General features: G+C 38.9%; 1 long non-coding RNA gene across 2 annotated transcripts in view; it reads right to left on the minus strand.

Moving 5' to 3' along the window:
- LOC133215625 (uncharacterized) overlaps positions 1-11,565 on the minus strand; it is a 40,187-nt gene extending 28,622 nt beyond the window's left edge. The window contains exons 1-2 of one of the 2 annotated variants that reach the window (XR_009726438.1): positions 11,502-11,565; positions 8,827-8,929 (exon numbers count right to left, since the gene is read on the minus strand). This is a non-coding gene — a long non-coding RNA (uncharacterized LOC133215625). The remainder of the gene's footprint in view (positions 1-8,826; positions 8,930-11,501) is intronic. The other variant, XR_009726437.1, reaches the window with a different exon arrangement.
- Between the last annotated feature and the right edge of the window lie 661 nt (positions 11,566-12,226).

A 12,226-nucleotide genomic window follows, 5' to 3' on the forward strand; every position in this document is an offset into this window, starting at 1 on the left:
TTTCAAACAAAGGATTAAAAGCCCAGCCTAAGAGGGTTCTGCCATCTTGGACACTAGGGAAATGCTCCTTAAGCCTTCTGAAGGAACACTGAAATTACAGAGTCATAGAAGGGTTTGGGTTTGAAGTGACCTTAAAGCTCATCCAGTTCTAACCCCCTGCCAAGGGCAGGGGCACCCTCCACTAGCCCTGTCCAGCCTGGCCTTGAACACTGCCAGGGATGGGGCAGCCACAGCTCCTCTGGGCAACCTGTGCCAGGGCTTCAGCACCCTCACAATGAAGAATTTCTTCCTAATACCTAACCTTAACCTACCCTGGTTCAGTTTAAAGGCATCACTGAATGCCACAGCCTTCTCCATATCCTGGGCAACCACGTCTCCCATTTACTTCTGGAGAGGGCACTCATTTACCTTTGTCTTCTTTTACCACTGATGTACCTAAAGAATCTTTTCTTGTTGCCCTCGATGTCTCTGGCAATATTTAATACTATCAGGGCTTTAAGTTTCCTAACCTGATACCTGGCTTCTTGGACAGCTTCTCTGTATTCTTCCCTGGCTATCTGACCTTGCTTCCACCCTCTGCAGGCTTCCTATATGCATTAAGTTTGTCCAGGAGCTCCCTGTTCATCCATACAGCTTCCTGGTGCTTTTGCCTGACTCTCTGTCAGGATTGCTCCTGAGCTTGAAGGAGGTGATCCTTGAATATTAACCACCTTTCTTGGGCCCCTCTGCCCTCCAGGATTTTATCCCATGGTACTCTAACAAGCAGATCCCTGAAGAGGCCAAAGTCTGCTCTCATGAAGTTCAGGGTAGTGAGCTTGCAGTGCATCCTTCTTGCCGCCCTAAGGATCTCAAACTTCAATATTTCATGGTCACTGCAGCCAAGGCTGCCCTTGACCATTTTCCACCAGCCTGTCCTTGGTAAGAACAAGGTACAGCACAGCATCTCTTCTCACTGGCTCCTCTCAGTTGGAGGGAGAGATCTCACAGGTAAGAAAGCCATTTCCAAGTTAGCTTTTAGAATTTCCTGGCTTTGATTCAGGAGAAACAACTTTTCACAATTTGACTGTTCACTCAAGCCTTGAATTGCTAAAACCAATAGACAGATTGTGATCGCAAAAGGGGAGGACAGAAATGTTTCATGCTTAAGCCTCCTTGGTAAGAATCACATTATTGAGATCACTAAAGACCTCTTCTCCCTTTACACTGGCAGACGCCCTACAGCTTGCAGGGTGTCCAGTTCTCTTCCTGGATCTCTGCAGTACTCACCAGCCTGCCACACTTTATATGCTATTCCTGAAAAGTGAGAGATCAGTAGTATAGACTATTTGGCCCTTTATCTTTAAAAAACTGATGCTACTCAGAAAATACCAGAGCCAATTCTCTGCTTACACAAATTGTCCTTTTTGTTCCTCTCCATCTAACTGATACAAATGTAATTAACTCCATTAACTTTCACATCCATATTCCTCCCCCCCCCCCCCCTTTTTTTTTTAATTAATACAAATGAAAAAGATTTGGACCTTTACTTTCTGAAGTCAGTGCTGCAGAGAAGGAGACTAGGGAAGCCAGCTACCCTAGAAATATGGCTTGCTATATATGACATTATCCATACCACAAGAGTTTGGGGCACTCTCAAATTACATAATACCACACAGTGCATTTTAATTCAGATGAGCACTTGTTTCTGGAAGGATTTAGACTACCTCAATGATCACTGAGTGACATTAAAAGGGATAAAGAATGGCTTTAGAAGTGGTTGTGCATATATTTAACTTGGTGATGTACTGGGGGAATGAACGGACTGCCTCTCATGACCTGCATGGAAAGGCAGTAGAATAAAAATGTACTTCTGCACTTAGCTTTTCCTTTTTAATACCTGTCATGTCTCAAATTTGCCACCTTTAGATGAATTGCTGTTCCTCCCATGCATAGTGTGAACTGTTTGATGTATCTTTCAAACAGCTCTTAAAGCTGGAATACAGTGAAGTCATGTGATTTATCCTGAGTCAGAGGTGGCATTCCTCAATCCTGTACCCAGCAGCAGAGCAGAAAGACTCAGGATGTTCAGGTTTGCCTACTATTAGGAAGAAGTTATCTCACCCCTTTAGTTAGATTTTTCAAAATTTCTAGATTCCAAGTTTTTTCTAAGTATTTCTTACCATATGCCCAATCTTTTATTGTAGCAAGCAAAAAATGAAAGGCGAGGTCACACCACCTACCAAATTACTGGCTCTTATGGGAAAATATGTAATTCCTCTTTTCTTCCCATATTTAGCTGGATTCAGTCTCCACACAGAGATATACAAGACTGTACTGGAATGGAGCTGTGCATGAGAAATGTTTTTTTGTATGGCAGCAAACTTACTGCCTTCATCACAAATCCAATTTTTGCATTGGTGGGGAAGCCAAAGAAAAAAGACGCCATCACATCTGAGACCAGGACATTCTCCTGTAGAAGAAGTATATGTCCCAGTCAAAATAGTCACTTCCATGGTAATTATATTTTAACCTGCATTTCAGAAACTGTATGTCTTGAAATGACAATCCTGGTATAAACGTTTAAGAACAGAATCTAGAATGTTGTGCTGAATTACCAATTTACTCTCTGACATTTGTTAATACCTGTATTTCACGAGGGAAAACCCTTCTGATACTAGGAGAAGACTAGATATTTCATATATCTAGTCTCATTTTTTAGAGGTGAAATATTTCAGTATAAGTCAAAACAAAATAATAATGCTGGAAATTTTACAATACTTCATAAAAAAAGTAAATTTTAAAATAGATTAAGTTGACACCTCTCTAAATTCTTTTTAACTGACTTATCTATTTTTTCATTATACGAAAACAAGCAAACTGAAACAAAAGAGGTTTTTTTTTAATTCAAAACATTGATATATATGACAGATAGGTAATATATGAGACATTCTTTGACTGTTATCAAATCCTGCAGAAAAAGGCAAACATTCAGCAAGGAAAGGCTATCCTGTCATTTCATGTGAACAGAGAGGGATTGTACCAGTTCATATTTAAAGAAATACTTTTCAGTCCTCTCCTAATTCTGTCTCCTGATAGATGGGACATGATGTTTATGCACAGAAAGGCCAGTAACAGGCACCCACAGGAGCCCCCACCCCATCATCCCCACAGACTGGCAGGATCTCAGGGAGCTGCCCAATAACAGCACAGCTGTACTGCTGTGGGTATGAAGTGTATTGAAAGTGATTTCCACAGCACACATTTAAACTCCGACTAATTGCTTAAACAATACTTTCATTTTTTCAGCATAACTTGCTAGATATGCCCTCTGACACAGTTAGTTTGTCTAAAAACCTCAAAGTAAAAAATGCAGGATGCAGCAACCCCTTCAATGTTAAAAGCTTTAGTTCTGAGCCTTTCATTAGTATACAGAAGGTGAGCCTCTAATTACTAATCTTTCACAGTCTGTAGCACCCTAGGGCTTCCAAACATCCTGGTGAAGGCAGGAAGGATATTTCAGACTTCATTTCAATTCCCTTAAACTTTTGTCAACAGCCTCATTTGAAATGAAAACTGCTCAGTGCTGCTCAGCTGCACTGTCTCAGCTTCTAAGCTACCCAGCCCTGAAAAAATGCCCTCATTAAAAGAGACAGGCATGAAATAAGACTCAGCTTCAAAAACCTCCAAACTACTGCAACACTGAAAGATGAATAAACTTTTGGGGTTTTCTGTATCACGAAGACATTTGGTCATAAGAATATACTCTGGATGGTAAACAAGAGGAAAGCACTGATTTGGTAGATATGTATGAGGCTTGTACCACTGCTTTTTTCTAGTCCTTTGCAGTACTGCTAAACACACTCAGGCCCTGAGCCCATGCTTTGGCACTTGTGAAGATCTGCAGGGAACCTTCCTGAAGGCTTCTCCTTGATGATTTCTGTTATCAGAAGGAAATGTTTCTCAAAATTCAACAACTCACATCACAACGGCCTGTTCTGCGGACTGGTAGAGAGCATTTCCAAACTCTTTACCCTTATGATGTGGGCACTTGCACCTTCTTCCTCTTATGTTCTTTACAACCTGGGTTTTGGACACCATTACAAATGCCCTGATATTTCAATCTAGACACAGGCATACCTAAAGATAATCCTCCATAAACCAGGGCAAATTTCACTGTCAAAGTGATGTATGAACTACGTGACTATAATTGATAGATGGCTATTCCTAGGAAAGACACCTTGGATAATTAAATGTTATTTCTACTTCATTCTTAATTCTGATTATTACATGTGCAGTTACTCATGTTATATTTTCTGATTTGAAAAATGAAAGTAATGAGATTGAAAACCTCTTTAACAATGCGAGGAAGAGACACAAAGATATTGCTTTAAAACCATGGAAAAGGCATCTGTTCTGAACTTCATGTTTTAAACTGAACATTCAAAACATTTTTTGTCGTTCCTGTCAATTTCCAGTATGAATTCTCTAAATCTAACAATATTGTAGCCATTCAGGAGAGACAAATACCTACTTTGAAAAACTTGTTATATATCATGGCTTGCTGAGCTACATCCGCAATCCATCACACCTTGTATGGCTGATATATAATGTGCTCTGACATTTTATGGAGATATGTTAATTAACACTTTATAATACTGCAAAATCTGCAAGTAGAATTATTTTGAACTTTTTTTTCCTTTTAAAGCCTATTAAATATTCCAAGGATTAAATTAGTAAAAAAAAAAAAAAAAAAAGGTAGGTGTGTGTGTGTGAGAATTTAAAAAATAATTTATTAGGAAACAATTTTATTTTAGAATGGATAGTTTTTAATGTAACGGTATGGTTGTTAAAGCAACATTGACACTGATAATACAAGCGAACCATAGTGCACCATGCTTCATACTTAGCATTCAGGGAAAGCACAATCTGCAGCAACAATAAAGAGTAATTCTGATCTCTGGAGAGGAGTCTCAATGATCCCATTAACATTGATCACGTTGGAAGAAGTCTCAGGCATAATACATTATTAATATCACCCCTTTCTGATTCTTTTTTAATGGTTTGAAAAGAAACAAAGGAAATTAGATAGAAATGTCTCCATTAAAATAACATAAGTGGCCAGACTAAAACCCACCAAAGACAGGAAATCCAGAACTAAAAGTTGCTACTGCCACTGAGCATCTCCAGACATTAGCTGAACTTGTGTGCTATACTTCGCAATATTGAATCCTGGCGTAAGTGCAAAACAAGGTGACTGAAGAATGAGTCACCTCCTTCCTGCAGGTTTATATCCAAACCTTAATGCATTTTTTGTGTATCATACCAGGAACTGTCTTGCAGTTCCCACTCCTTTAACACATGTGATTATTCACAGGAATTTCATCTTCCATGAAAGACAAAATCAGGCTAAGAGTTAAAAAAAAATAGAAGCTCTCAATGTATTTGATGGAAAGACTGTTCTTAGAATGCTCGTCTCCCAGGGTAGCTATAACATACAGAAATAAAAAATCAAAAACCTGAAAACCAGAATACATTACCTAACTAAACCTTATTTTTTTTAGTAGTAGAAAAGAATTGTAAAGGAGCACGGCTACTCTGTACTATATTTAAAGCTGGCTTCAGTATCCAGAGCTGATGTTCATCTTAAATTATACCAGTTCCAAATTTTCCAACAATATATTTCTTAGATATTTCAAAAGAAGATGGAATTACTCATCTCCATTTATAGACATCTTACAGCCTACAGAAATATGAGCTTGAGTATTACCATGATGTACAGGTCGGGTCTCCACATAGGACTGAGGTACGGCAACCTGACAGAGGGAGAGTCCTCTTCCCCCGTGCATGTGAAGCCTCCCTATCTTGGGCCAGAAAGACAGAGGCCTTAACTGCTGTGAGTGTTAACATGCATGGATATAACAGAATAGAAACCTCAGAACAGAAAACAGAAACTGCTATCTACTCAACTTAACTCATCCCACTTAAATTTTTGTCATTTCACTGAGTGGTATGGTTCCCTTCTTGCTCATTCCACCCCACATTCCCTCTTGGCAACACTTCCTTATCCACAGACTTACATGAAAAAGTATCAAACATAGTAACGAGCTTTGGGCACTTCTCTAAGAACAATACGTGGCATCCAGTACTTGTGTTTCTTAAAGAAAGTTGCATATTTATATCACACGTAAACTTAAGAACAAACCAGGAGAAAACTCTGACATATCTGATAATAATTATTCATAAATTCCTCTTCTAGGTACACAACAACAGAATTTCCCAAATCATGAGGTTATTTGCAAAGAACTTTTCCATGTGCATGCATGACAATAGTCATGGACTCTGTTAAGATCAAGGGAGCTCTCAGGGCACTATACAGGAATTCAAGTGCCAGGACAGAAGAGGAGCACTAGGAAACTTTCACTGAGGGTGAATGCAAATGCACAGAGTGAAAGAGTGTTTACAACCACCCATCTCCAACAGCTGCTTTTGAAGCAGATAGATATTGCATTGTTTTCTTCAGAAGAAAGATGCATAATGTGCTATTAGCAAAACTGACTAGTATAATTAAAGATATAAAGTTCTCGTAATAAACTCCTTATGGAAAAAAAAAGGCTACAGAAATGCTGAACAGTCCTCTTTGAATACATTTTCCTGTCCAAAAGTTACAATATCTGGGGAGCTGCAGCCAAAAGACATATCTGTTTCCTCTAGCCATGTTGCCCTATATATGGTATTTTTATGACCTAAGATGGACAGAGCCCATGACATTACAAGAAAGATTTGTAGGCTGGGGTCACACAGTGGAGCTGCAAAACTAACTGTGAATTTTTGCAAGTAACCCAAAGTAAAAGATCACTTTGGCATTGCTAACAGGTTTACTGAAAGAGTTTACATAGCTGCCAAATCAATACAAAACAACAGCAAAAATACCTCTTGCTTTTTCCTAGTGGGAATGCCGCTAGTCACAGAATTATATCTGTGCAGTTTTCTGAGCACAAAGAAGTCTTCACTCCTCTTAAAAAATGATACTACAGGGAAAAGCATTCCCACATTGTTGTAAAAGATTTCCTTCTCTTTAAATGTGAACCTATAAAAGATTACCACATAGCACTTTCTGTACTAATGCATTCAAGGTTACTATAGTTGGTTTATGGCTCCTTGTTAAGTAAGTACAGGAAAATCTTACTTATTTTCAAACCAAGCATCAATGATTTTCCATTCATTTCTCATAGTACCCTTTGTTGAATGAAAAGAAGCTTACACATGAAATTACTTCTGTATATACTTTGATTTCACATATGTATACACAGGCACGTGCTCTCCATATACGTATGTACATATATTTATATATGTATGTATAAAAAAATAAAAGTGGTAAAGTTTTGTTTCAGAGAGCAATACCAAAACCAGCAGGGGACAAGCAGCAGCACAGAAACAAGAAAAGCTCTAGAGTGAAGAGCATGCAAAAATCCCAACCACATCAGAAACAGATTTGTTTAATAGTATATCAGCATTTGGGAAACACCTAGCTGCATTGCTTTTTTCATATTGCATGCCCAAGCAGTTAATACAATTACCATAAGCAGGTAAAAGTCCAGTTCTGTCTTTGTACTTTTGTGAAGTAGATTTCAGTCTTTAGGGAAGACATTTTCTATTTGCACCCACAAAAAATGTAAGAGGGAATTCATATCATTTTTTAAGATGTAATTCAAACGCAAATATTTTTATTGATCAGTATTTTTATATTTGTTCCATGTATGTTAAACTAAATACTAGGAGCTTCTTTTAAGGAAAACGAAACACACTAGGCAGCTGAATCCCACCAGCCATTATAAAAGTAAAGCTACTGAAATTCAGCTCCCAGAGAAAACTACAATGTGACTCGTGCTGGTGCTCACTTCAGGCAACTTGACTGAAAAGAATTAAAAAGAAAAAATGTCTCAAAGCAGGGCTGGTTGTCTCCTATTAAACCTTAAATCTCTCTGCTATTCTGTCCCCAAACTGTTGCCAAGGCTGACTAGTTTATAGTATAGTTGCTTCTGGTACAGGACAATCTGCTGCTAGTCAGTCAGATACAGAGGCAGAGCCACAGGCTCAGCTATATGTAAAACCTACTGCAGCTGTAGACATGGCTCAGGAAAAGCAGCATTACAACTCTCATGACAAGAGAAAGGGATCAATGGGTAATAGGTGGCACAGACTTCAGGTGTCTAAGCATTGTCTCCTGGCTCTGGAAAGGTGTATCAATTCAAAAAGATAACTATTTTGCCCTAGGCAGCTAGACTCTGAATAGCAGTTCACACATTAATATGGAAGGTTATCATCTTTCTCTGCTCTTACTTCTCTATCAGCTAACCACAGAATATTTCTGTTCATATTAGAGTTGAGGGACAGCTCTGCTAATAAGTTGTAAACCCCTTTCTGTTTAAACGTAGACTAATTTAAGTACTCAAAGTCCACACTTCTATTTGGATTTTCCTGACATTTGATATTTGCTCTGGAGTTCAGTAAGATTAACATTTCGAGGTCAAAGTCATTCAAGTCATCAGAAAGTAATGCTTGTAATAAAATCCACACCTGCCTTTATGCTGGCAGTTGTTAATTACCTGTCTTCTAAAACCTCAGATATCAGAACAGAACTATAGCCTTTTGTGAAATGGTCCTGATCATTCCACGCTCACAGAATTAACATTAAATATAAAAAAAAATCATGCTTTATAAAGCAATTCAGTTCCCTAGATAGTTTCTATGGTCTAGCTAAACACTGCTTCCCCATATTTCTACTGCCAAAGCGGTTCTTGTTTGTTTATGAAGGAGAAAATAATCTGAGTATTGAAGAAACCCTACTTACCTTAGCATCAAAAGCACTCCTTTTACGTGGGAGCAGACTGGGCAAGGGCATCTGTTTCCCCTCTGCTGAATTTGCCTCAGGCCGTAACAGGGGTAAAAGCTGGAGAAACAGAAGGGATCAAAACATACACAAGATTTTTCAAAACCTTTATATTACACATCTACATGCTAGAGTGGAGGGTGGAAAGGTGCTGCCCTACAGAAGCTTAAAACAACCCAAGTCACAGATGGTCTCTTTTTACCTCACCCTTGTCATAGCCTCCTAGAATCATAGAATAGTTAGGGTTTGAAAGGACCTTAAGATCACCTAGTTCCAACACCCCTGCCATGGGCAGGGACACCTCACACTAAACCATGTCACCCAAGGCTCTGTCTAACCTGGCCTTGAACACTGCCAGGGATGGAGAACTTACTATTTCTTTTGGCAACCTGTTTCAGTTCCTCATCACCCTCACAGTAAAGAACTTCTTCCTTATATCTAACCTGAACTTCCCCTGTTTTAGTTTGAATCCATCATCCCTTGTCCTATCACTACAGTCCCTGATGAGGAGTTCCTCTCCTGAATCCTTGAAGGTCCCCTTCAGATACTTGGAAGGCTGCTAAGAGGTCACCACACAGCTTCTCTTCTCCAAGTTATCTATGAAGCCCCATTCCTGTCCCAGTCTTGAAACTGAGATGGTTGTGAATGTGACATTAACTGGGATTCAGAGAGCTGAACAGCCAAGTATATCCTAAAAAAAAGTGATGGGAGGAGGCAGGCAGGTGTCTGAGGCAGTTCAAGGTTAATAAAGGAAAAGGAACATGACAACAGCACCCCTAAAAAGCCCTGAATTGAGGGTTTCTATCTTTTTTAGAGCCTCCCTCTAGTCCTAACAACAATAACAAGAGTGCTGGTGCCCAGAACAGATTGTTGACCTTTGCCTAGACATTTGGTGGATACACAGTTTGTGCTACTTTAATTAAATATAGGGCTGATGGCCTGGATCAGTGGTCAGAAACTCATTAAAGTAATGAGAATGCCTTTGCAGCTACCTTCCAGGCTATCTTTGCAAACTCTTAAGGCAATATTAGAGATTGCAGAGTTGAGAACAGGTCCAAAAATCTACTAGAAGAATAAATGATGATGGAGACTCATTATCAGATGAGAGAAATTAATCCAGATGGCTGGGAACAGGGATAGAGCAAGTTCAACCTAGTTCTGTGTATTTCAACTAAAATTATTCCATCCCCAGAGTATCAGTGAACAGAGAAAATGTCTGCAGTAAATTCCTATCTGGAGTATAGTTGTGAAGATTAAATTAAATTTAAAATTTGGTTAAAAAGATGGACAAGTTTGAAAGATTAAATATGAATCTACATCTGAACTTTTCCCAAGTCTCTTTTCCTAAAGTGCCTGTAACCAGAGGGTCCCCCAGGATTATCTTCTCGAGTATCCCTGCCCTCTCTGTCAAACCTCTGTTCAAAACCTCCAAAAGCAAAGCAACACCACAGAACCACAGCCATCAAAATCTAAGATGTCCCTACAGTATTGCTACCTAACACACGGTACAAGCACTTGTTAAACCCACAACAGAACTGGATTTATTAAAGTAGGTTGTGAGAAATCTCACAAAAGCCTTTGAATTATCATTTAAAGCTGCATTGGCAAAAAGTCTTCTGAGCTTGTAGTGCTTTAAATTTTCCAAACAAGGGCGTAGAGCTCATCAGTCCAAATGTAAGAAGTTTGCCTGGTTGATTTTATTTCCCTTGGCATTTTTCCCTTTTTCTTGATAGAAGACAACTCCATTGCTATGCTGATAAAAGAGCAGGAAAGCTATATGATACTGCCACCTCCATCAAAAATTCACTTCCTTGTCAAGAACCTATATATTACTGTTGTGGCTGAAAAAGGCTTTGGTGTAGATTCAAGGGAATGCTACTGCGACATAGTGTCTGTGTTTGCATTAGGGCTTTTCTCTGGTCTGGCTAGTTATTGTTTCAGTCAGAGAACCTTTTTTTGTTTGTGCTGTACTTGTCAGCTGCTTAGTGAGCAGGCTGTGGGGAAAACTGATGCTTTGAGAAGCCTGTTTTCAAGGTGATTAAAAGTAAAGATTTTTCCTCTTGTTTTTTTGCTGCCCCGGGATTTTTACTCTGGAGCAAGAAGCTCCCTACTGAAGAGAACAGAGCTTTCAAGAATGACACCTCTGGTCAGTACAACTGCACTTGTGCAACAGTGATTTTATTATGCAGTGCTGTGTTTAGCCAACTGAGAAAGGGACGACAATTAAAATAAAGCTCTTGTACAGTACCTGCACTCAGGCAGATATATTATGCTCTCATAAGAGATAATATGCCTCAGAGAGTAAGATGGCAAAATTCAGCAATGATATAAGATCTTTTGAAAAATACCCATCACCCATCAAACTATGCCTGTGCATACCATAGCTGTGATCATCTGAATTAATTCCACAGTGAATAATGACAATAAAGCAGAATTCCTGTGGCAGAAGAACAGATAAGGAAGAGAATTTCACAATTCTTTCTTTGTAAAGAACATTCTAGAGAGGCCTATTTTCTCTCATACTACCATTCTTAGCTGGATCTGCAAGTTATTAAAAAGGTACACCTTGCTGAGACACTGGGACCTCAATTTAAAATGTAAATAAAGGAGGAAAACAAGTTCTTGTCTTTACCTTGCAGAACTCTTTCCAGGTTTCCCTTGGATCTGTTCTTTCCCAGCCTTTCCAATTTATTGTATTCTGTGAAAAACTGAAAAGAAATAAAAGTACGTGTTAGAAGAAAAAAAAAAGAAAAAGTTAGCTGAAGCACTATTTTTCTGTCCATGTGCTCTCTCCAGAAATCAGAAGATAATGGTGAAAATCACTGATACCAGACAAGTACAATAAAGGCTCTAGCAAAGACCTTAATAGGGCATAATAGCTGCCAATATGATGTACCACTGTTCAGGGCCTAACTTTACACTGGTGAAAAGAACTCCAGGGCAAATAGCTGCAGCAGCTTAGGAAGACAATTCAGCTCCATGAAGTATGACTGAAGAACCCTACCCTTCCACCCTTAGCAAACACACGGAGGTAAGAGTGACAGTCCAGTGGTTAAGACAACTAATAGTCAGTTACAGAATTTCTCCATCTGAAATGCTAGGAAAGGAGGTCAAGAACAAATTTTTCAAATTCAGAAATCATTTGTCAAACACTGCTCTTAAAATTGTGCTGAGCTCCAACTCTGACACTCAGAGGTCAGGTGACAGGCTTAATGATCACTGAAAACCATCTTTGGCTCCATTTTGTGTTCTGAGTAGATTTGTATGGAATTTAGAATTTATGGATTATGGGAAAGATTGACCTATTATTTGCTTTGAAAACTGAGGAAAAGTAGGTTTTGTACTTTCAGCTTTCTT

Source organism: Neopsephotus bourkii, unplaced genomic scaffold (assembly GCF_033783945.1).
Source record: "Neopsephotus bourkii isolate Nb327-2 ecotype Australia unplaced genomic scaffold, CSIRO-AGI_Nbou_v1 NB_991, whole genome shotgun sequence".
NCBI lineage: Eukaryota > Metazoa > Chordata > Aves > Psittaciformes > Psittacidae > Neopsephotus > Neopsephotus bourkii.